Raw genomic sequence first — 24,831 nt, forward strand, 5'->3', positions numbered from 1 at the left:
GTCAAGTAGGAATCATTGGCTGTGATAGAAAAATCTTAAACTGGCATCTGCAATAAATATATTTATCGGTTTACATAATATAAAAGAGGAAGAGTTTGAGTGTATCTGTGTTCAATGTACAAAAGTTGCCACTATGACTTTTTGTTTCCTCTTTGTTTCTCTTTTCATCCTTTGACTCTGACTCCCTCTATATTAACTATATTTTCAGAGTCTCCCATTATGTTTTTAATCCACATCGTTCCAAATCCAAAAGGAATGAAATAATGCCTTTTCTCTGTCAAGTAGAATCCCCAGGATCAGCTCTGATTTATCCTGATTCATTTGACTTTCCCTAAGGTAATGACTAGGTAAAGGGTGGTAGACCAGACCTCATCATCTGACCCTGGGTCCTGGAGCCTTTATCTGAAGCATGTGATCTAATAATAGAAAACGGAAACCCCGGATATGAATCAAGATGAATGAATTCTTGGTCACCAAGAAACAGCAAATATCTACTATATTCTCTGAGTATAGAGGGCTTTGATTGAAATGAACCGTGGTAACTTTCAAACCTCTAGAATCCACAGATTGATGGAAAAGACCTAAAATTCTTTTTTTTTCTCTGTAAGACCATGACCCAGAAAAGTATGGGGCAAGTGCCAGTTTGCTGTGATATTTCACTCACCTTTTTTCTTTTTTCTCTTTTGCCTCTTGGAGATAGTCATCGTAAAAACATCTTTTATGGCTTGAAGACAACTTCTCATTTGTGAAAGATTGATACTTTCAATTTTCAGTCCTGGTGAGGGTATATCAAGTTTTAAAACAGGACTGAAGCTACTCATTTCTTTTTATGGATAATTAACTCTTATAAAATAGGATTTATGCAAAGTAGAAAATCTAATTCCTGGTATAGAATCATTTTCTTCAATGGACCAAGATCAAATTTCTTCTCTTTCAACTTATGGTTTTGAAAATCATCCAATGAAGAATTAAACTCTGTAGTGTGTGATGACAAAGAATAACCAGAAAATTAAGTGGCATTCAAACTTCTATGACATTTACACTGTTTCTGAGAATGTTTCATTGAGGCGTTATCAATTGTAGTAAGGGCCTCAGGAAATATCTGTGCCTAGATTTTTCTAGGACCATGGAGAACGGTCAAGCTTATTAAACTTCATTCATCTCAAAAGACATGTTAAGTCATTCAAATGATGGAACATCAAATTTAGAAGAGACTTCATATTCCTGCTCTCTATGCTTTTTATAAGCATCACACAAAACGTGGGGACCATATTCTTCAATTGTTCAGAGTATAATGTTGAACTGAAGGAGCTAGACATGTACTATCAAGTTTCTAGAGGATATCTAGTTTAGAGACAGATTTGTTTCAGACTATCAGTTCTGCCATTTAGAATGTTTATCATTTGGACAAGTCACCTCCAGTTTTGTCATCTTTAAGATAGATTAATAATGATATTTAAAATTATGTTGTTATCACAGGGTATATGCACACTGAATTTAGAAATCTCAAAATCATATTTTCACTTTTTTCACTGTTAAAACCATTATTTGGGTCATCTTTCAAAATTTAGTAAAATTCAGTAGAAGCAAAACTGTTTCTCTCACAGATATAAACCAGCATTTATTCTGTGGCACAAGCCCACCACTGTCATCAGTGACTTCAGTGTATATGCAGGTGATTTGTCTTCACCTTCACATCTTCAGTAACCTATTCGTTTGCTCTACTTTAGACATTCACTCCCATGGTGACAAGGTGATAATTTGGTCTGTGCTATTACCTGTAATTGCTTACTTCAAACTGTCACTAATTCAAAATTCCCACTTTTGCACTACAAGCTTATAGTCTTCTAGCCTCACCTCTTCACCCTATATCCATTTTCAACTTGAGAAAGACCTCCATTCCATCGGCCCTTCTGTCTTCACCCTCCATAAAGCCTTTCCTTTATTCATTTTTTCTTATTCAGTCTTCGTTCCATGATGTCATTATTTAATTAACACTTTTGATAATGACCTACATTTCCTTGCTGTGCCCCATTTTATCACAACTCTCCAGCAGAATACCATCCTGAGTCCACACAGTTGACCCAATCGTTTGTTTTCTCCATGCCTACACTGGAGTAGCTAATGCTCCTGGAGAAATTCCCACTAGATACAGATTTATTCCTTTATAAATTTAAGTTCACTAGTCTCGCCACATGGGCTACTGGTATTCTAGGACAATTGTATTTTCAAACTCAACTGAATACACATTCTTCTCAAGTGCACATGGAACTTTCTCCAGAATAGACCACATACTGGGTCACAAATCGGGTCTGAACCAATACCAAAAGATTGGGATTGTCCCCCTGCATATTCTCAGACCATAATGCCTTGAAATTAGAACTAAATCACAACAAGAAGTTTGGAAGGACCTCAAACACGTGGAGGTTAAGGACCATCCTGCTAAAAGATGAAAGGGTCAACCAGGAAATTAAGGAAGAATTAAAAAGATTCATGGAAACTAATGAGAATTAAGATACAACCGTTCAAAATCTTTGGGATAAAGCAAAAGCAGTCCTAAGGGGGAAATACATTGCAATACAAGCATCCATTGAAAAACTGGAAAGAACTCAAATACAAAAGCTAACCTTACACATAAAGGAGCTAGAGAAAAAATAGCAAATAGATCCTACACCCAGGAGAAGAAGAGAGTTAATAAAGATTCGAGCAGAACTCAACGAAATCGAGACCAGAAGAACTGTGGAACAGATCAACAGAACCAGGAGTTGGTTCTTTGAAAGAATTAATAAGATAGACAAATCATTAGCCAGCCCTATTAAAAAGAAGAGAGAGGAGACTCAAATTAATAAAATCATGAATGAGAAAGGAGAGATCACTACCAACACCAAGGAAATACAAACGATTTTAAAAACATATTATGTATTTTTTTTCTTTTGTCAACTGGCACTTCTACTCCCCACAATAAATAATTTAAATACCTCTCTCTCCACACTCTCAGCAGATGACCTTAGCTCCCATTTATAACAGAAAAAAATATTTAGATTATCAGACTGGAGCAGTCTTATTTGCCAATACATGGTTTAGACCTTCATATATCTGCATATATCTCATCCTTCTTCATTTCTTTTGTAATATGGGGACTAACAGTATTCATAGTTTAGGCTACTCCTTCTATTCTTTGCATTCAGCCCCTCCCACTTCTCAAAAATCTTAATTTACTATTTCTTTTCTTCCACTTATATTAATCTCACCTACAAATTAGCTTCTTCTCATTAGACATATCATAAACTAGCAGTTACATGATTCATGCTGTGTGAAAGAGACTGCCTTAAATAATTTACATAATTAACTCACTCCATCCTTACAACATCCTCTACAGTAGTATTTTTATTCCCATTTTATAGATTAAAAAACTGAGGTACAGGGAGATTAATGATTTTTCTCAAGGTCCCATAGGTGGTAAATGGTAGAGCTTGGATTTGATACTTGCTGTTCTGGCTTCAGAATCTTTAATTATGTTATGTTGCATTTTCGGTATTGTAAAAAAAATCCCAGTGCACCTTATCCAATCCTCATTTAATTTAAATTCTTGGCAGTTTCAACACTGTTGGCTGCTTCTTCCCTCCTGAAATGCCCTCTCTCTTGCCTTTTTATTTTGACATGTAAGTCTCTTTGTGGTCTCCCTGACTCCTTGACTTCTCACTCTCACTCTGTATTATAATCCTCTGTTTAGTATGCTGGGTTCTCTCAGGTCTCAGCCATAGGCTTATTACTCTCATTCCTCTATACTTTTTCTACAGGTTATTTCATTAACCGCCACAGTTTCAATGGACATCTGTTTTCAGATGATAGATAAATTTATAGTTATAGCCAAAACCATCCATTTGAATTCTAGATCCTTAAATCCATTGTCCATTTGCTTTCGACTCTTCTATATCCTCAAAGTACCCCAAAGTCAATATGTTCAAAAGAAAACTCATGATTCTCTTTCAAACTTGGTCTTTTTCTGTTATTCTCTATGATGCCTAATGGCACTGCTAACCTCAGTTGCAGAAGAAACCAGGATTATCCTTGATAAGTCCATATGCATCAATTTCCACCTCCAGTCCATTTTCCAGTCTTACTGGATTTTCCTCCTGTAACTCTTTCAATTGTATACACATCTCTCTATCTCCACTAACAATGACCCATTCTGACTTCAACTTATCATTCACTGCATAACTGTAATAATTTTGTTACTGGTCTAATGCATAGACTTCTCCTTCATCCTTTCTGTTTTCTGTATTTAGAAAGAGGTGTAAAAGTACAGATCTAATCATGTTCCCCTCTCACTTACAACTTCATTGGCCTCACAATTTTTTTTATAAATTTGTTTTTTATTGGTGTTCTATTTGCCAACATATAGAATAACACCCAGTGGTCATCCCGTCAAGTGCCCACCTTAGTGCCCGCCACAGTCACCCCCACCCCCCGCTCACTTCCCCTTCTACCACCCCTTGTTCGTTTCCCAGAGTTAGGAGTCTCTCATGTTCTGTCTCCCTTTCTGATATTTCCCACTCATTTTTTCTCCTTTCCCCTTTATTCCCTTTCACTATTTTTTATATTCCCCAAATGAATGAGACCATATATTGTTTGTCCTTCTCAGATTGACTTATTTCACTCAGCATAATACCCTCCAGTTCCATCCACGTTGAAGCAAATGGTGGGTATTTGTCATTCCTAATGGCTGAGTAATATTCCATTGTCATGTCTACAAGGCCTTGCAAGGTCTGATCTTTACATCTGCAGGCTCAGTTTGCACTACCTTTACCCTTAACCTCAGCGTAACAGCCATGTTGGCCTTCTTTCAGTTCTTCATATTTGCTATTTTCTCTCTTGCTACATTGTCTTTACTCATTGTGTCCTTTCCATCTGGGATGCTCATTTCTTAACCATTTGCCAATTAACTCATCTTTCTGAGTTCTGTGCACGTCTCTTTCTCAGGGAAGTCACCCTGCCGAAGTCTGATTTTTCAATTAAAAGTCCATAGGATTTGTGTGCTTCTCCTTCACAGACATTGTCATGGTCACATTGTTTATATATATACACACAGTATATATATAAACACACACACACACACACAATTATAATTAATTTTTGATATTATGATTAATATCTCTCTCTTATGTGACTATAAGCTTCATGAAGGCAGAGAATCATGCCTATTTTTGTTCTTCATTTTATTCTTAGCATTCAGCTTAATAACTGAACATATGCTAAGCACTCAATGAGTAATAAAGCGGTGTATAAAGCTTTGAAGATACAAAATGAACAAGATAGGATTCTTTTGCTCAAGAAGATCGTAATCTAGAGTATGAAAACTGCCACATAAACAAAATGAGGCAAGTCCTAGGATATCCACAAAGTTCTTTGCAAATATTAACATTCTGCATATCTTGTATCTGGGAAGGTAAGTATACCTGAGGCAGGACTGGTTATTAAAAAAGTTCAAAGAAGATGTAGTATTTGAGTTATCTTAAAGGAAGAACGGGATTCAAAAGTGAGCATTCATGCTAGGACCAGCTCTGTAATGGGAAGTGTAAGGTAGAGAGATACAATTACCAACCAGAGTTAGAATCCAGAGCCAAATCAAGGAAGGAGAGATACCGTTGAAACTTCATGCCAATGGACATGGGAAGAATCAAGACGTTAGCAGTTGAATAATGCTAGAAACAAATGTGGTCAGAAATGAGGTGGAAAAAATGCAGAATTCCTCAATAATAACTTCTTGCCATTAGGGCTCTTTAAGTAATACACTATTTTTCACATGATCCTTTTTTTCAGCATAACAGCCTTTTCACCCCCCAACCCACTCCAACCATATGCACAGCATAATTTATTAATATGAGCATTTATTAAGGATATACTACTAATTGTTGGAAAAGAAATCTCATGAGAAATATAATTTATTCTCTAGTTCTACTTTAGGATTATATCCTATTTGGTTATTCCACCATTACTGATTTAATTGCTAGTCTCCATAAATAACACAGATGATGCTGGATATGGTTGAACAGTTATATGAGGTTTACTGAGCTCTCCAGGTGGACAGTGATGTTGGGAAGAAGTACTAGTAAGGAAATAAGTAAGGTTGACAAAAATATATTTTTTTTGTTATGGGAGTTCAATTTGTCAACATATAGCATATCACCCAGTGCTCATCCCGTCAAGCACCCCCCTCCATGCCTGCCACCCAGTCACCCCAACCTCCCGCCCACTTCCCTTTCCACTACCCCTTGTTCATTTCCCAGAGTTAGGTGTCTCTCATGTTCTGTCACCCTTACTGATATTTCCCACTCATTTTCTCTGCTTTCCCCTTTATTCCCTTTCACTATTTTATACATTCCCCAAAAGAATGAGACCATATAATGTTTATCCTTCTCCGACTGACTTATTTCACTCAGCATAATACCCTCCAGCTCCATCCACATCAAAGCAATGGTGGGTATTTGTCGTTCCTAATGGCTGAGTAATATTCCATTGTATACATAGACCACAGCTTCTTTATCCGTTCATCTTACAAAGGGCACCGAGGCTCCTTCCACAGTTGGGCTATTGTGGACATTGCTGCTATAAACATCAGGGTGCAGGTGTCCCGGCGTTTCACTGCATCTGTATCTTTGAGGTAAATCCCCAGCAGTGCAATTGCTGGGTCATAGGGCAGGTCTATTTTTAACTCTTTGAGGAACCTCCACACAGTTTTCCAGAGTGGCTGCACCAGTTCACATTCCCACCAACAGTGCAAGACGGTTCCCCTTTCTCCACATCCTCTCCAACATTTGTGGTTTCCTGCCTTGTTAATGTTCCCCATTCTTACTGGTGTGAGGTGGTATCTCATGGTGGTTTTGATTTGTATTTTCCCTGATGGCAAGTGATGCGGAGCATTTTCTCATGTGCTTGTTTGCCATGTCTATGTCTTCCTCTGTGAGATTTCTGTTCATGAAGGCAAGGGAGACAAAAGCAAAAATGAACTATTGGGACTTCATCAAGATAAAAAGCTTCTGCACAACCAAAGAAACAGTCAACAAAACTAAAAGACAACTTACAGGATGGGAGGAGATATTTGCAAATGACCTATCAGATAAAGAGCTAATATCCAAGATCTATAAATCACTTATTAAACTCATCAGCAAAGAAACAAGCAATCCAATCATGAAATGGGCAAAAGACATGAACAGAAATTTCACAAAGGAAGACAAAAATAATTCTAAAAAGAATTTTAAGAAATTATTTTAGAGGGACTTGAAGGGATGACTATAGTCTTTTGATCAACTAATTATGTTCTTAGTTGCTTACAAAATGATAAAAATAAAATACTTTTTTTTTCCAATTCTGACGGATAAATGACTTTCAATTTTTAGGTATGAGTATCCTTTAATCAGAGTAGTTTTAGAATTTAATTGGCAGGTATTACTTTGCACTGACAACCCTATATCACTGGCCTGGGAAGAATTCGGACTGCGCTGTTAGGCTGGGTAATCTGTCACCTGTGACTGGTCATGCACACCCAGAGAGATTTGGTATTTAAAAATTTGGGGGAAGAAAACTTTATTAGTAGAACATGATCAGTGTTGTCTTAGGTTGACATTTTTTTTTTTGCCAATTGCTATTGTTTTTGTAATTAGGATTTTGACTTTGTTTTCCTTAAATTTTTTTCTTACTGCTAAATTCTTTTCCAATAGCAAATTAAGGATGAGTAGACTAAAGATTTTTAATATTTAAAAAATTTCAAAATGTTTTAAGAAGTGTTAGTTTAAACTTGTACATTTAATTCATAAATATTTTACCTTTGTCACTAAGAGAAAGACAGTGATAATTTTTCTCACTGCTCACATATCTCTCTACATAACTTTTTGGGGACTTTTTTTACTCAGTTTTCTTTTATATTGCTTAGGAATTCAAGTGAAGTAGGAAAGAAAAAGTGTGTATAATAATAAGGAAAAGATTTGAGATTTTTCTACAAAACTCTCCCAATTGTATTCTTGTTTAAGTCTTCAAATATTTGACAACTTGGAAGAAATTCTGTAATACTGAATACCAATTTAGGGCAAATGACATTATTCTGGATTCTCTTTCCTTTTAAATTTATCAATACAAAAGAAATCATTTGGCTCTGTTATTTATTTTTCTCTTTCTTTAGAACTAGTTTATCCCAAATCATCTCTTAAAAGCTTTTGCCTGTTCTAAAAGAGAAAGTTGTTATTGAGGAGCTCAATTTGTATGACTTAGAGCTGGCATATTTTTATAAATTATTGTCATTTATGGTATAGTAAAATGGTATGCCTGCTTTCTCAAATGAGGGATTGATTTTGTCTAGAGGATCCTAAGTTTTTTCACTAGAGTTCCATAAATGGCAGGTTATGGTGAGGCTCTTCTCTATTTCCTACCTCCATGACTCAGTGTGATCCTATGAAAGCATGACTTTATTTTGAAGTTTTCAGCTTATCTTCAATATGTATGCAAACTTTGAGTCCTACTCAAATAATATGCCTATTTTGAAATTAACATGCATTTCTAGAGACAGGAAGAATCATCCAATTTATCTTGTGGGTTTTTAAATTCCTTGTGCATATTCATGTTGATATTTGTAGGCAGTCATATTCCAGTTTGAAAGTAGGTATGTGAGAGGGAACCCAAAGACAATTGACCAGAGAACTCTATCCACTCAGCGCTGATAATTTAGCTCAACGTTTGTCAAATTTTTGCTGTTGCATGTTTCCTTTACAGTCTATTGAGGCTACATGTTTAATAATTTTTTAAGACTTTATTTATTCATGAAAGACAGAGAGAGGAGAGAGACAGAGAGACAGAGAGACAGAGACAAGCAGAGGGAGAAGCAGGCTCCACGCAGGGAGCCCGACGTGGGACTCGATCCTGGGTCTCCAGAATCACACCCTGGGCTACAGGCAGCACTAAACCGCTGAGCCACCTGGGCTGCTCTACATGTTTAATCAACATGTATTGAGGTTTGTGGACATTTTGTAGAGCTTGGAACATGATTTTGATGGTTTATAGTCATTGTGTATTTGCTTTTATGACATATCACTAGATGATTAATTTATGCTAAATCTTAAAAAGTTATATGAAATAGGACTCCTGTTCCTGAGAAGCTCACATTAGTTGGAGAGATAGAAATATAAATAGATAATTTCCAAGTGAGAAGCACTGTGTTCATGGGGAAAAATGTTAAGGGAGCCTTGGGAACATAGTGGAGTGGTACTCCGTCAAGTCTGGTATTGCCAAAATGGCATTTCTGAATTAAACCCTGGAGAGTTTCTCCAGAATACATGGAGTATTCATTTTTCATATCAGAAGTTGTTCTTTATGTATAGTTTATCACCTTATTATTTGTAAGTACTTTGTTTCCTGCTCTAGAACACATGCTTCATGAGGTATAATGCCTGGCATACAGTAAGAATTCATTAACATTTTTTGAATATGTCTTGAAGATATTTTTTTCACAGATTGTATTTATTGATTAACAACTACAGGTTTTTTCATTTTTATTGAGGACCTATGTAATAAGGAATGAATTAAAATCACTCTAAATTACTCACTAGTCAGACCTTGATAGCATTAATATCACTACACACAACAGATACTCTTGATTTAAAATTGCCTAGTGCCTCTGTTCTTTTTGGGAGTCCAGGTATCTAAGGGATCCATGAAGCCAAACAAGAGAATGGGTGTATCTTACTCATAACTGAAAGTGAGTAAGGCAAGAGATGAATACCACAGTATATTTAGGAAGGGTCATTGAGTGGCAGAGCTGTGGGAGTAACAAAACCAACAGGATCACAAAGACGAGGAGGGCCTGGATGGAGGAGGTCTCACAATTAGAAATGCTCTTTCTTAAGAACCCTTGATTCTCTTTTTGGAAAAAACCCTAACAGGTAAGTCTCATTCTTATTTCCCATTTTATATGGGAAGGCATCAGAGAGAAATGTCACAGAACAGGTCTTGAATCGTGTGTGTGGAAGTCTGGCACACAGTCAAGGAAGGGCAAGTGTAGGAATTAGCACCTATCAGCATGGTGTGCTCACAGATGACAAGTAGTATAATGTGCCTGGGCTATGGAAGATGCAGAAATGATGTGGGGACAGGAGTGACTTAGATTTAAAGTCAAAGCATAAAGTGTGACTGTTGTTCAAGTGATGTTGCTTCCTGAGTCTCTTAAGTGTTACTGGATAGCTTTTTATGTAGTAAATGTTGACTCTATTATTTCTCTACCAGGAAACTAAAGATTAAATTTTTACCTTTTAATACCCAGGCTGCTGTCAGTTTTGATAAATTAGAGAAAAGTTAGCTCTAGCTTTAGTTATGAAACTTAAGGACCTTAACCATAAACAGCACATAGTTCATTTTGCAATATTAGTATTACATCACTTTCTGATTAGAAATAGAAAACACAATTTGGACACAATCCAAAAAAAAAAAAAAAAAAAAAAGAACAGAGAGAAAAATAATTACCTAAAATCTTATCACCTTGAAATAATGACTCTTATCACTTTTTTTTCTGATTATGAGTAGGATACATATTTGTTGAAAATTGTCTTCCTGACAAATTCATTCTTTAAAATTCCTTGAATGTATTTTTTCTGTGAAATCTTTGATTATCCAAGGGGTCATTAATCTACTTTTCTATTATGCTATACCTTTATTATGTATTCACATTGATTATGCATTTTCATTCAGTACCAAAGCATTTTTTTTCTGTCTTTCTCACTAAATTGTTCTTTTCCAAAGCAAAGACCTTGACACACTTGTGGTCCCTGCATATAGACATAGTGCCTGTTAGTCTCTCAATAATTGCTTGTAAATGAATGAATGGTCATCAGTTTTAATAACAGTATGCTATATCATGGAGGTCAGGGAAATGGGCTTGCATATTTTTCATATTCATTCACTTCATATTTTGCATATCCAAAAAGTTTTTGTGATCATTAGATAACATTGGAATCAAATGGAACTAATATTTACTGCCTGAAGCAAACTTTAAAAACTTGAAACGAAGAGACGTTTACACTTGTAGGACTATGGAAAATTGATATAGAAGGTATTTTCAAATGCTGAACTTGATAGTGCAAGAGGTCAAAATTACCATACATTTTAAATAACGTCTTTTCAGGCCTTGGACCATGCATTTCTATTTTTAAAAGTTTTAATTGCTTTTGTCAGTGTTGTATGTTTCTTTGTTTTGACTCTTCCCATTTCCTATGAGGAAGTTGTGGGTATAGTCAGTATTCAAGTGTTAAATAGCTCTCTGTATTTTTTTCTTTTTTCTTTTTTAAAGATTTTATTTATTCATGAGAAACAGAGAGAGAGGCAGAGACATAGGCAGAGGGAGAAGTAGGCTTCATGCAGGGAGCCCAATGTGGAACTCGATCCTGGGACTCTGGGACCATACCCTGAACCAAAGGCAGAAGCTCAATCAGTGAGTCACCCAGGTGCCCCCCCAATTTTTTTCTTTTTTAAAAATTGAAATACAATTAACATGCAGTGTTATATTAGTTTCAGGTGTACAATATAATATTCAACAATTCTATGACTTATTCAGTGTTCATCAATATAAATGTACTTTAATCCCCTTTATTTCACCCAATCCCCCCATCCACCTTGCCTCTGGCAGCTACCAGTTTGTTCTCTGCATTTAAGAGTCTGTTTCTTTGTCTCTTTTTTTCCTTTGTTCTTTTGTTTTGTTTTTTAAATCCACATATGAGTAAAATCGTGTGGTATTTGTCTTCCTCTGACTTATTTCATTTAGCATTATATCCTCTATATCCATCATGTTGATGCAAATGGTAAGATCTCATTCTTTATTATGTCTGAGTAATATTCCATTGTATGAATATATCACATCTTCTTTATACAATTATCTATTGTTGGCCACTTGGGTTGCATTCATATCTTGACTATTGTAAATAAGGCTACAATTAACATAGAGGTGCTATATATTTTTAAATTAGTGTTTTCATTTTCTTTGTGTAAATATCCAGTGCTGGAGTTACTAGGTGATATGGTAATTCTATTGTTAATTTTTTGAAGAACCACCATACTAGTTTCCATAGTGGCTACACTAGCTTGCATTCCCACCAACAGTACACAAGGGTTCCTTCTTCTCCACATCCTTGCCAAACTGTTTCTTGTGTTTTTGATATTAGCCATTCTGATAGGTGTGAGGTAATATCTCATTGTGGTTTTGATTTGCATTTCCCTGATGATTAGTAATGTTGAGCATCTTGTCATGTGTCTGTTGGCCATCTGTATGTCTTTTTTGGAAAAATGTCTATTCATGTCTTCTGCCCACTTTTAAATGGGAATATTTGGGTTTTTTTGTTGTTGAATTGTATCAATTCTTTTTATATTTTGGGTATTGACCCCTTATCAGATATATTATTTGCAATCTCCCATTCAAGGGTTGCTTTTTTGTTTTGTTGCTGGCTTGCTTTATTGTGCAAAAGCTTTTTATTTTGATGTAGTCCTAATAGTTTAATTTGGCTTTTGTTTCCCTTGCCTAAGGAGACATATCCAGAAATATAGTGCTAAGGCCAGTGTCCAACAGATTACTGTCTGTTTTCTTCTAGAAATTTTCTGGTTTTAGGCCTCACATGTAGGTCTTTAATCCATTTTGAGTTTATTTTTGTGTATAAGAAAGTGGTTCAGTTTCATTCTAACTCCTGTAGCTGTCTGGTTTGCCCAATACCATTTGCTGAAGTGATTATCTTTTCCCTGTTGGATATTTTTTGCCTCTTTTGTCATAGATTAATTGACCATATAAGTGTGGCTCTATTTCTGGACCTTATGTTCTGTTCCATTGATCTATGTGTCTGTTTTTTGTGGCAGCACCATACTGTTTTGATTACTAGAGCTATGCAGAATATCTTGAAATCTGAGAGTGATACCTGCACATTTTTTCTTCTTTCTCAAGATTACTTCGGCTAATTGAAGTCTTGTGTGGCTTCATACAAATTTTAATATTATTTTTTCTTGTTCTGTGAAAAACATTGTTTATATTTTGATAGGTACGGCATTAAATCTATAGATTGCTTTGTGTCATATGGCCATTTTAACGATAATAGTTCTTCCAGTCTATGACCATGGAACATCTTCCCATTTTTTTGTGTTGTCTTCAATTTCTTTTATTAGTGTTTTATATTTTCAGAGTTCAGGTCATTAAACTTCTTGGTTAAGTTTATTACTAGCTATTTTATTATTTTTTATACAATTGTAAATGGGATCATTTTCTTAATTTTTATGTCATTATTCATATATAGAGATGCAACAGATTTCTATATATTATTGTATCCTACATTTTACCAAATTCATTTATCAATTCTAATATTTTTTTTGGTGGAGTCTTTAGCATTTTCTACATATAGTTTCATGTTATCTGCAAATAATGAAAGTTTTACATCTTCCTTATCAATTTGTATGCCTTTTATTTCTTTTTCTTATTTTAATTGCTGTGGCTAGGACTTCCAGTACTATGTTGAGTAAAAGTGGTGAGAGTGGACATCCTGATCTGTTAACTGATCTTAGAGAAAAGTTCGTTTTTCTCCATTGAGGATGATGTGTTTTTTTCATATAAGTCTTTATTATGTTGAGGTATGTTTGTTCTATACCTACTTTGTTGAGAGTTTTTATCATGAATGGATGTTGTATTTTGTCAAATGCTTTTTCAATGTCTATTGAGATGATCATATGATTTTTTGTCCTTTCTCTTGTTAATGTGATGTATCACATTGTTTGATTTGTGAATATTGAACCACACTTGCATCCTTGGAATAAATCCCACTTGATCTTGGTGAATGATTTTTAAAAATATATTTTTGGGTTTAGCTTACTAAAATTTGTTGAAGATTTTTGCAACTATATTCATCAGAGATACTGGTGAATAGTTTTATTTTTTTGTAGTGTCTTTTTCTGGTTTTGGTATCAGAGTCATATTGGACTTGTATAATAAATTTGGAAAATTTCTTTCATCTTCTATTTTTTTGAAATAATTTGAGAAGGATGGGCATTAACTCTTTTTGGTAGAATTTGGTAAGATTCACCTGTGAAGACCTCTGGCCCTGGACTTTTGTTTGTTGGGATTTTTTTGATTATTGATTCAATTTCATTGCTAGTAATTAGTCTGTTTAAATTTTCTATTTCTATCTGAATCAGGAAGGTTTGGGGAGGTTGTATGGTTTTAGGAATCGATCTATGTCTTCTAGGTTGTCCAATTTGTGGGCATATAATTTTTCATAGTGTTCTCTTATAATACTTTTATTTCTGTCATGTTGCTTATTATTTTTCCTCCATTTCATTTTTCTTGTTGAGCCTAGCTAAAGGTTTATTAATTTTATTTATTTTTTCCAAGAACTAGCTCCTGGTTTCATTGAACTGTTCTTTGGCTTATTTTAGTCTCTATTTTTATTATTTCCTTCCTTCTACTGGCTTTGGGCTTTGTTTGTTCTTCTTCTATCTTCTTCAGGTATATGTTAAGGTTGTGTTTTTGAGATTATTTTTCTTATTTCTTAAGCTAAGCCCATACTGGTATAATCTTGAAGATTTTGGACTATTGTATTTTCATTTTCATTTGTCTTTAAGTATTTTTTTGATTTCCTCTTTTATTTCTTGGTTGGCCCATTCATGATTTAGTAGCATGTTGTTTAGCCTCCATATATTTCTGTTCTTTCCCAACTCTTCTTGGATTGATTTCTAGTTTCATACTCTCGTGATTTGAAAAGATGCATGATATTATTTCAATCTTTTTGAATTTATTGAGACTTGTTTTGTGGCTTAACATGTGGTCTTTTCTGAAGAATGTTTCTTGCTTTTTTTTTAAGATTTTATTTATTTGTTCATGAGGGGCACAGAGAGAGTGGCAAGACATTGGCAGAGGGAGAAGCAGGTTCCACATGGAGAGCCTGATGTGGGACTCAATCTCAGGACCCTGGGATCAGGGCCTGAGCCGAAGGCAGACACTCAACCCCTGAGCCACCCAAGTGTCCCTGTTTCTTGCTGTATTTAAGACAGATAATACCTTCATGTCTTAGAATAAATAATTTTCACTCCTTTATTTAGGTGTGGTAAAGCCCCAAAAATAAATTTTGGACCTTATTGAAACATATAGTAATAGACTTGAAGAAGGTATAGTAATTATTTAGTATACCTTGATCTTTTTAAATGATGAGGAACTTAAAAGTACTAGATGAATCACCCAAAGTCACATTAATTTTTAATTAATGTAAATGTTTAAATATAGGACACAAATCACAAGTCTGCCTACCTTATGGAATGTGTGGCTAGGTGCTCCAGTTAAGTGGTGGCCAAGTAGTAAGGTGGATTCTCTGGTCCTAGATATCTGTCATCTCTCTAGTTACACATGTGGCCTTCTTAAGCTATCCTGCCCTGTCCTGTCTTCTCCTATCTTATCCTATCCTATCTAATCCTATCCTAATTTACCATATCCTCTTGTCAATCTGCCCATCTCTCTATTAATATATTATCTATCTATTTAAATAACATTGAGCTGCTATGCAGTAACTGGTGTTTTATGTATATTATCTCATTGCAAGCTCAAAAGTCATTTGATATATTTATAGTTGAAAACATTGAGGCTTAGAAAAAATAAGTAGTAAGTAATATGTTGGTATTTTCTTAAATACAAGTGATAGAGCCACTTGACTCTATCATGTTCTCCATGACTCTCCCATCTGGCAGGTTACTCTTACCTGATGCAACTCAACTAGCAGCCTTCTCCTTCACTTCATCTAGGTCTTTGTTAAAATACCACTTCCAAAGTGAGGCCTTCTTTGATTACCATGTTTGCAGTTGAGTTATACTTCCCCATCTACTTTATTGCTTTAGTTGTTCTCTTTAGCATCCATCACTTTATATAACTTAGTTTTTCATTTGGTTTATTATCTGCTCCACCCTGCATATAAGCTCCATGAAATAAATATTTCCTGTTCTGTTCTTTGTCATTCTTTGCACCTAGAATAATGTTGGCACATATAAGTATTCAATAAATGTTTTGTTAAATGAATTGGATAAGCCAAATTTACACAGTCCTTAGGTGAACCCGAGTTTCCACTGGGAGAGATAAGAGAGCAAAGCAAAGTTCACATTCTGTGAGCCACAGATAAATCTTGAGGTCTAGTGGTAGCTGAAGTAGAAAAGGATCAGAAGAGAGCAGCTCAGGAATGAATGCATGGAAAAAAAGGCTCATTGTAATTGGCAGAGTAGATATTTTGACTTGCCTTTGTTCATTCTTAAAAGCATGATGTATAGTTGGATAAAATTCTGTTAAAGAACTAGAGCAATATGACAGAATGGCAAAACCTGATTGTTGGCCATGTGTTGGCTTTGGAGCAACTAAGCATTACCCAATGGTGGCCCCAGAAAAGGCTGTTAGGATCCCATAGGATTGTACTCTTCTTGGGGGAGGCAATATAAATTTCATGGTTCTCTAGAATATTGTCTGCCCAGGGACAGCATACTTAAGGGTTGGTGAAATATTCCTGTCCTCTCTGTGCTCAGTGATTAGAGAAGCAGAATTGCAGAATGGAACATGAACAAACTAGAACTAATCTTGTAGATTTTGGTGGTTGGTTTGCAGCTTATTGAGGTCAGGGTGCTGGAATGGATTTTTTTTCTTCTTTTGATGTGGAAGCCAGTAGACTAGATGATGAGGGTTTGAGCAGTAGGGTTGCAAGTTGTGTAGCAGATTATACATTTGATATTCCAGAGACAAGTTCATTAAAGATGTTATTCCAGTTGACAGAACAGCACTTGTGTAGAGCTGCCAGATTTGATGCTATGAAGGAAACACAGCACTTTGGAAATGAATTACAGTTTGTATTAACTGAATGATATATTAATCTTTTCCATCATTGAAGCAGGAGGGAGAATGAGCAGTGAATGCTAACAGAGCATTATATGGATACCACTTGCAGTTCTTATTTCTTTGGTATCCATAGACATGCACTTGAGAAACTTTCTTAAAAGAAAGTTTAACTTGCTGCAATATTTATAACAGTTTTTCTTTTGTGATCTATTTAGTTACAAGAGCTTGAGAAGCTTGCAAGTTCAAAAAGGGTGTTGCCTGTGTTCTTCTCTAGGATTTTGATGGAATCTTGTCTCACATTTAGATCTTTCATCCATTTTGAGTTTATCTTTGTGTATGGTGCAAGAGAGTGGTCTAGTTTCATTCTTCTGCATGTGGATGTCCAATTTTCCCAGCACCAGTTATTGAAGAGACTGTCTTTCTTCCAATGGATAGTCTTTCCTCCTTTATCGAATATTAGTTGACCATAAAGTTCAGGGTCCACTTCTGGGTTCTCTCTTCTGTTCCATTGATCTATGTGTCTGTTTTTGTGCCAGTACCACACTGTCTTGATGACCACAGCTTTGTAGTACAACCTGAAATCTGGCATTGTGATGCCCCCAGCTATGGTTTTCTTTTTTAAAATTCCCCTGGCTATTCAGGGTCTTTTCTGATTCCACACAAATCTTAAAATAATTTGTTCTACCCTTGGGATTCTGACCTCCAGACATATAGAAAAATTTCAGAACAAAAGTTTACAAAAATCCAGAGACATTGACTTTCTCATGTAGGATATTCTACCTCCTAATTATTACTTGTGACTCCAATTAGCAGATTCAGAGATAATAACATATTGAAAGAAACAGGAGAAAGCTTCCAAATATCTTAAAATAAAAGGAAGCTGAGATTTATTGAGTGCCTTTACATGTGAGGGCTATCACATGTTAGAACTAGTTATTGCACTTATGTAACACATGTAACATTAATGTTTTAATTTGGAACCCTGAAGGTGGATGCTCTTGTGCTCACTTCCCAGCCCATACTTCCAGTTTACTTCTACGTATCACTTGAGTGCATGTTCGCTTCTTCTACCTGAGGTGAAACTCCTTTATAAAGTAGCACTTGTGTATCACACTCCCAATGCCAAGCCCGGGGCTTGACACCTAGTAGGAGTTTACTAAATGGTAGTTAAATAAACAGAAAGGAAGCATCAGGTGGTGGGGGGAGGAACCCTTCCCACTTTCATGCAGAATGATGGAGTAGTGGGAGGAATGGTATTAATGCGTACAGAGTAATATTAGCAGCTACATTTATTAAGCACCACTTTGCCAGGCACTATGTCAGACATTTTCATTTATTATTATATTGAGCATCCATGATGACCCTATGGAATAAGCACTCTCATTCCCAGTAACTAGGTGAAGAAAGATCAGAGGTTTTATACATTTCCCCAGATTTCATAGCTAGTGCAGAGCTAGGGATTCAAAGGTCTCTAATGTGCCTAGCTACAAAGCCCATGTTCTTGACCATTGTATTTGAGGATTTGTGACCTGCAGGGTGTACTTGATATACTACATCCCTCAGATATTATTTGGGAAAATTGTTGATCATACAGAGCTAAATTTATAAACGGGTTGAGTATGAGAGAGTACCATCTCAATAGTCTCAGTAGTAGTTGCAAAGAAGCAGGTCACAAAAAGGGGTTAGGAGGTATTGTTTTAAAGTTTTAATTGTGGAATAGAAAATCCAGAAATGTGCCCTCAACTCTATGGTCAACTAATATTTGACAAAGCAGGAAAGACAATCCATTGGAAAAAAGACAGTCTCTTCAATAAATGGTGCTGGGAAAATTGGACAGCTGCATGCAGAAGAATGAAACTAGACCATTCTCTTACACCATACACAAAGAGGGTGTATGATAAACCCAAAATGGATAAAAGATCTCAAAGTGAGACAAGATTCCATCAAAATCCTAGAGGAGAACACAGGCAACACCCTTTTTGAACTTGGCCACAGCAACTTATTGCAAGATACATCTATGAAGGCAAAAGAAACAAAAGCAAAAATGAACTATTGGGACTTCATCAAGATAAAAAGCTTCTGCACAGCCAAAGAAACAATCAACAAAACTAAAAGACAACCTACAGAATGGGAGAAGATATTTGCAAATGATGTATCAGATAAATAGCTAGTTTCCAAGATCTATAAAGAACTTATTAAACTCAACAGCAAAGAAACAAACAATCCAATCATGAAATGGGCAAAAGACATGGAGAGAAATCTCACAGAGGAAGACATAGACATGGCCAACATGCATATGAGAAAATGCTCCGCATCACTTGCCATCAGGGAAATACAAATCAAAACCACCATGAGATACCACCTCACACCAGTGAGAATGGGGAAAATTAACAAGGCAGGAAACCTCAAATGTTGGAGAGGATGAGGAGAAAGGGGAACCCTCTTACACTGTTGGTGGGAATGTGAACTGGTGCAGCCACTCTGGAAAACTGTGTGGAGGTTCCTCAAAGAGTTAAAAATAGACCTGCCCTATGACCCAGCAATTGCACTGTTGGGGATTTACCCCAAAGATACAGATGCATCGACACACCAGAACACCTGCACCCCAATGTTTATAGCAGCAATGTCCACAATAGCCAAACTGTGGAAAGAGCCTTGGTGTCCATTGTAAGATGAACGGATAAAGAAGCTGTGGTCTATGTATATAATGAAATATTACTCAGCCATTAGAAATGACGAATACCCACCATTTGCTTCAACGTGGATGGAACTGGAGGGTATTATGCTGAGTGAAGTAAGTCAGTTGGAGAAGGACAAACATTATATGGTCTCATTCATTTGGGGAATATAAAAAATAATGGTAGGGGATAAAGGGGAAAGGAGAGAAAATGAGTGGGAAACATCAGTGAGGATGACAGAACATGAGAGACTCCTGACTCTGGGAAACAAACATGAGGTAGTGGAAAGGGAGGTGGGCAGGGGGTTGGGGTGACTGGGTGATGGGCACTGAGGGGGACACTTGACAGGATGAGCGCTGTGTGATATGCTATATGTTGGCAAATTGAACTTCAGTAAAGTGAAAGGAAAATAAAACCCTACTTATTATAAAAAAATAAAAATAAAAAAATAAAGAGGTTGAGAGGAGAAAAAAATAGTTTTAGTTGTGAACAGAACACATAATATTAAATTTAGCATTTCAGCCATTTTAAAATGCACAGTTTAGTAATGTTAAGCATATTCACACTGATATGCAACAGAGCTCTATAACTTTTTCATACCACAAAACTGAAACATTCTTCCTGTGAAACAACTCCCTGCTCTTCCCCTCCCACGGAGTCACTGGTAACCACTACTCCACTTTCTGCTTCTATGAATTTGACTACTTTAGATTCCTCATATAAGTGGAATCATAACATACTTGTCTTTTAATGTCTGGCTTATTTCAATGTTATAGCGTGTGCCAGAGTTTCTTTCCTTTTTAAAGCTGAATGGCATTCTATTATACACATACACCACGTTTTGTTTATCTATTCGTCTGTAGATGGACAGTTGGGTTGCTTCCACTTTTGGCTGTTTTGAAAAATGGTGCTATGAAAATATGTGTATGTTTATCTCTTTAAGACCTCACTTTCAGTTTATTTTACTTGTATATTCAGAGTTGGGATCTCTGGATCATATGATAATTCTATTTTTTTGTTTTTTGAGGAGCCATCATACTATTTTCTGTAGTGGTTGCACCATTTTACATTCTCACCAATAGTACATAAGGGTTCCAGTTTCTCCACATCATCACCAATACTTGCTATTCTTTTTTTTTTTTAAAGATTTTATCTATCTATTCATGAGAGACACACAGAGAGAGGCAGAGACACAGGCAAGGGAGAAGCAGGTTCCCTGTGGGGAGCCTGTTTAGTGAGTTGATCCCAGGACCCCAGGATCATGACCTGAGCCAATGGCAGGTGCTCAACCACTGAGCCACCCTTGTGCCCCTGTTTGTTTTGATAGGTTTTCCTAATAGGTATGTGGTGATATAGTAATTTAGACTTCAATTTCTCTAATGATTAGTGATGAGACTTAGAGGTTATTAGTAGCTAGAGTTAATCAAGGAGTGATTTCAGAATGTAAATTAATAAGTATGTTCTGGGCTGGGTTAGAATTTGTAAGCTAGGTGAGTTGCTGGAAGAACCAAACTCTTATCTTTGGAATGCATGCGTCTTGGGATTTACTGACAAAACAGTTTATGATCATTTTGGAGAACATTTGGATCTGAATGAGTCAGTGTTGAAATAATGTGAGTGTAGTAGTTTCTGTTGCATATAATGGCTTAGTGTGTAAGCCATGTCGGTCTGCAAACTGTGGTTTCTGTTTCATTCTTCTTTTTGCCAGGGTCACTTTGCCATGCTTCACGATGCTCTATACAGTGATTGGCAGCCAGATGCCTATCTTCCAGGGTTACTGTAATAGGTAATTAAGATAACATCGTTTTGGACACAGTGCCTGGTACACAGTAAGTGCTGATTAAATAGTAGCAGTTAAATTATGGTGATAGCAATAGTGTAGTTTTAATAAATGTGTCAGTAGTGGAGATAATGATAGCTGTAGAACCTATTTTTTTCTGTATCATGTACTTCCAACCAATCCCATTACCACTGCCCTAGTGTAGGAACTCATCATTAGGGATCATTGGTTTCCTCCTCCTTTGCCCTATTTAGTCACATTACCACTGATGAAATGACCTAAGACCCAAGTTTAAGCCAGTCACTCTCGTACTTAAAACTCCCCTAGTGACTCTTCTTTGACCTTAGAACAAAGTCTAGGGTCCTTTATACTTGCATTTATGCCAGCCTCTACCCAGCTCTCTGGCTTCATCTCCTACAATCCCTGCCACAGTATTTATTCTTCAGAGCTCTCGTGCTTTAGTATCTCATAAAATTACTGCTATATTATTTCCCTTAAAATTTTGATTCATACACATTTATATAAAAGCTTATATAAAAAAATAAAAGGTATCCTATCACTCATACTTTCTATTTTTAGTTCTTTTTTTTCTTTTCTTTAGCTCCCGTCTACCCTTTCCCATCTTACTTTCCCTCTACCTCGCTTGCATTTATTGCTATAATAACATCATATTAACAACTTTGAGGTATTCTTTTGAGTTTTTTCTGGGCTCATACAATGTTATGTAAACAGACGTGCATATGTGAGTGTATATGTGGATTCGCATACATATTCCTATTTATACACGTTACTGGATGTATACAATCCCCACTGTCAGTTCCTGCTAAACCTAAGACTTCTTTAACACTACTGAGCCTTTATTTTAGGGGAGAAATTTGGTGAAAATGTTACTGTTTCCCCACAAGTCACCACCATCCTCTGATTCAGTTACTTAACTGAGGGCCCAATATCTGCAAGAGCTTGATGTTTTTAATTTGAAAGTCCTATTGTCATTTCTGTCACCTTAGACGGGAGTGTTAAGAAGAGGTCATTGGCAAATTACTGATTCTAGATGAACAATTTGCTCTTAATTAAAAAGGCTGATGAAACTCTCTTTGGGAAATGAACTCATTCAAATGGGAGATAATTTAAGCTCATCCACTCAGGACCTTTTTTCCCTCTATTTTTCCTTCACCCAGTACATAAAATTTTTATTTAGTCTTGTGGTGTAAGTTGAATTTGACAGGAGCAATTTTTTTTTCATTCAAACCATAAAATTATTATGTTGTCTGAGTTACATTGTGTTTTCCCCTCAGAAAAAATAATGAGTATCGCTTTCCCTAGAGAGATGGTCTGGCAGTAATGGAGAATGGAGTAAAATTACTCCCTGCTGGGGTTTCAGAATGGGAAGGAAACACAGGATGGTTAAATACACATGAGACTGCAGTCAGAAGGCCAGAGTTCATGCCCAGTTCTGTCACTGAACAGCTGAGTGACCTTGGACAAAGATTTGAAACTGGGTTTCCTTTTCTGTAAAAAAAAAAAAAAAAAAAAAAAGTAATTCCTGCTGTGTATCATTGGCTAGTCTAAGGATCAAATGAAGTAACTGTTGTGAAAAGACTGAATGACAGCAGGGTGCAATGTAAACATTGTCAATATTGATGTCTCCTGCTGCTCTGAGAAATAATTTCTTAACAGTCTGCTGGATAGATCCATCAACCAATGACAGTGGTCACTAGACAGAGTGCCATTAGAATAAGAAAGGTAAGTCCAGCCTCTTCCTTGTTTATTCTGCAGTCCCCAATATAAAATTAGGAAGCTGAGGCCCAGAGAGATGAAGTGCTTTAACCAAAGACACACAACTAGTTAGTGGGACACCAGCACTGGACCCTCCACTTCCTGCCCAGTATTCTTTCCCAAACACCCTGCTCCTAACCTCATCAAATAATAATACTCTAGCTTGACATGACCAGTTAGAAATGGAGAAGCAAAAGGGGTTGGGAGTTTGTTTAATGCTCTCCATCCCCATTTATCCCTGGGGGTTCACATTTGCATTTTGTTTGAGGTGGTGTAAAGGAGAATTTAAACTGAATTGAAATGAAATGCCAGATTCTCAGGCACAGAGTCAAGCAACTCTCACACCCTGTCTGTGTTAATGATTAAGTGAACAATAACAACAGGCCAATATTACATAGCTTACTGGAACGGTGTTTCCCAAATAGTATTCTAGGGATCACTTGTTCCAGGGGAGCTGCTCAAATAAAATAACACTTGCTGTATTGATAGAGTCCCTGTTGGAGATTCATAGTACATATTAGCATCCCAAGCTCCTAAGCAATGTCATAACAAGGAAAATTTATTTAATTTTGTTTAAAGGTTAAACTGACAAATTTGTGTGAAGAAAATGTTTTTCCCCCTTAAACATTTAATATTGATCCCTGGCTTGTTGTTTCTTTTATGTCTAAGAAGAAAAAATATCAGTAGATGCCAGCATCTGTCTCCAGGAAGGGGCCCTGCACACTGCTTCCCCTGCCACCTTGCTCCCTAACTTGTGCAGTCCTAGGAAGAGCAGACATGGGCTGCTAAGATTTGCTGGGCCTTAGGAGTTCTCTGTTGGGATGAGGAGAAGAGTTCAGTGCCAGGGTAAACTTAATAACCACTAACCAGATGCAAAATGCACACATCTCAGCAGATGCCAGAGTGAGTAGATGACAACAGCCAAAACCCAGATTAAATTATCTGCATCTCAGGGCACATCCATGTAGACAAAATATGTCCAGGCCCACATACTGTTTGCCCCCAAAGCTTTGATATTTAGTTGTCCTCACTTATTCTTCCCACTACTTAAACACAACTTAGAGGAAATTGGGTAAAGGAAATGTTGAATTTCTATTTAAATCTTGAATTCAGGGGCACTTGGGTGGTTCAGTTGGTTAAGCGTCTGTTTTTAGCTCAGGTTATGATTCTGAGGTCCTGGGATGGAGCCTCATTTCAGGTTCCCTGCTCAGTGGGGAGCCTGCTTCTCCTTCTCCTTTTGCCCCTTCTCCCCATTCCTGCTTGCTCTCTCTCTCTCTCTTACTCATAAGTTTTTTTGTTTTGTTTTGTTTTGTTTTGTTTTTAAATCTTGAATTCATTGGGTGAAGGTGGGTGGGAAACAAGAACTAGACCAAGGGTCATTCTTTACCTTTGTCAAGTGGGGACTTGAGGTAGAAATCAAGTTCAGAAATGGAAAAGTAAAATTTATTTTTTTGCATTCCTGAGTTTGTGGACTGGGAAAAGATTGTACCTACTATAAATTTCACATTGGGATCTTTTCCTACTGTTCCACCCATTTCTATGGTTCTAGAAAATTGGTCATTTAACTAATTAACGCATTAAAATATTTTTGAACATCTGTTTCAACCATTCAGTTTATATAAAAAAGAATAAGGCATGATCCTTATTTTAAAGTTGTTCTTAGACCAGTAACGCATATTGTAACAAATGGTCAATTGGGAATAGAAGTTGACTGTACTGATCAG

The 24,831-nt window shown here is 36.3% G+C and overlaps 1 long non-coding RNA gene across 1 annotated transcript in view; it reads left to right on the forward strand.

Moving 5' to 3' along the window:
• LOC111091603 overlaps positions 1-21,381 on the forward strand; it is a 104,496-nt gene extending 83,115 nt beyond the window's left edge. Inside the window, exon 3 of the long non-coding RNA XR_005375356.1 lies at positions 21,260-21,381. This is a non-coding gene — a long non-coding RNA (uncharacterized LOC111091603). The remainder of the gene's footprint in view (positions 1-21,259) is intronic.
• The last annotated feature ends 3,450 nt before the right edge of the window (positions 21,382-24,831 follow it).

This window comes from Canis lupus, chromosome 21, assembly GCF_011100685.1.
Source record: "Canis lupus familiaris isolate Mischka breed German Shepherd chromosome 21, alternate assembly UU_Cfam_GSD_1.0, whole genome shotgun sequence".
NCBI classification, from domain to species: Eukaryota; Metazoa; Chordata; class Mammalia; order Carnivora; family Canidae; genus Canis; species Canis lupus.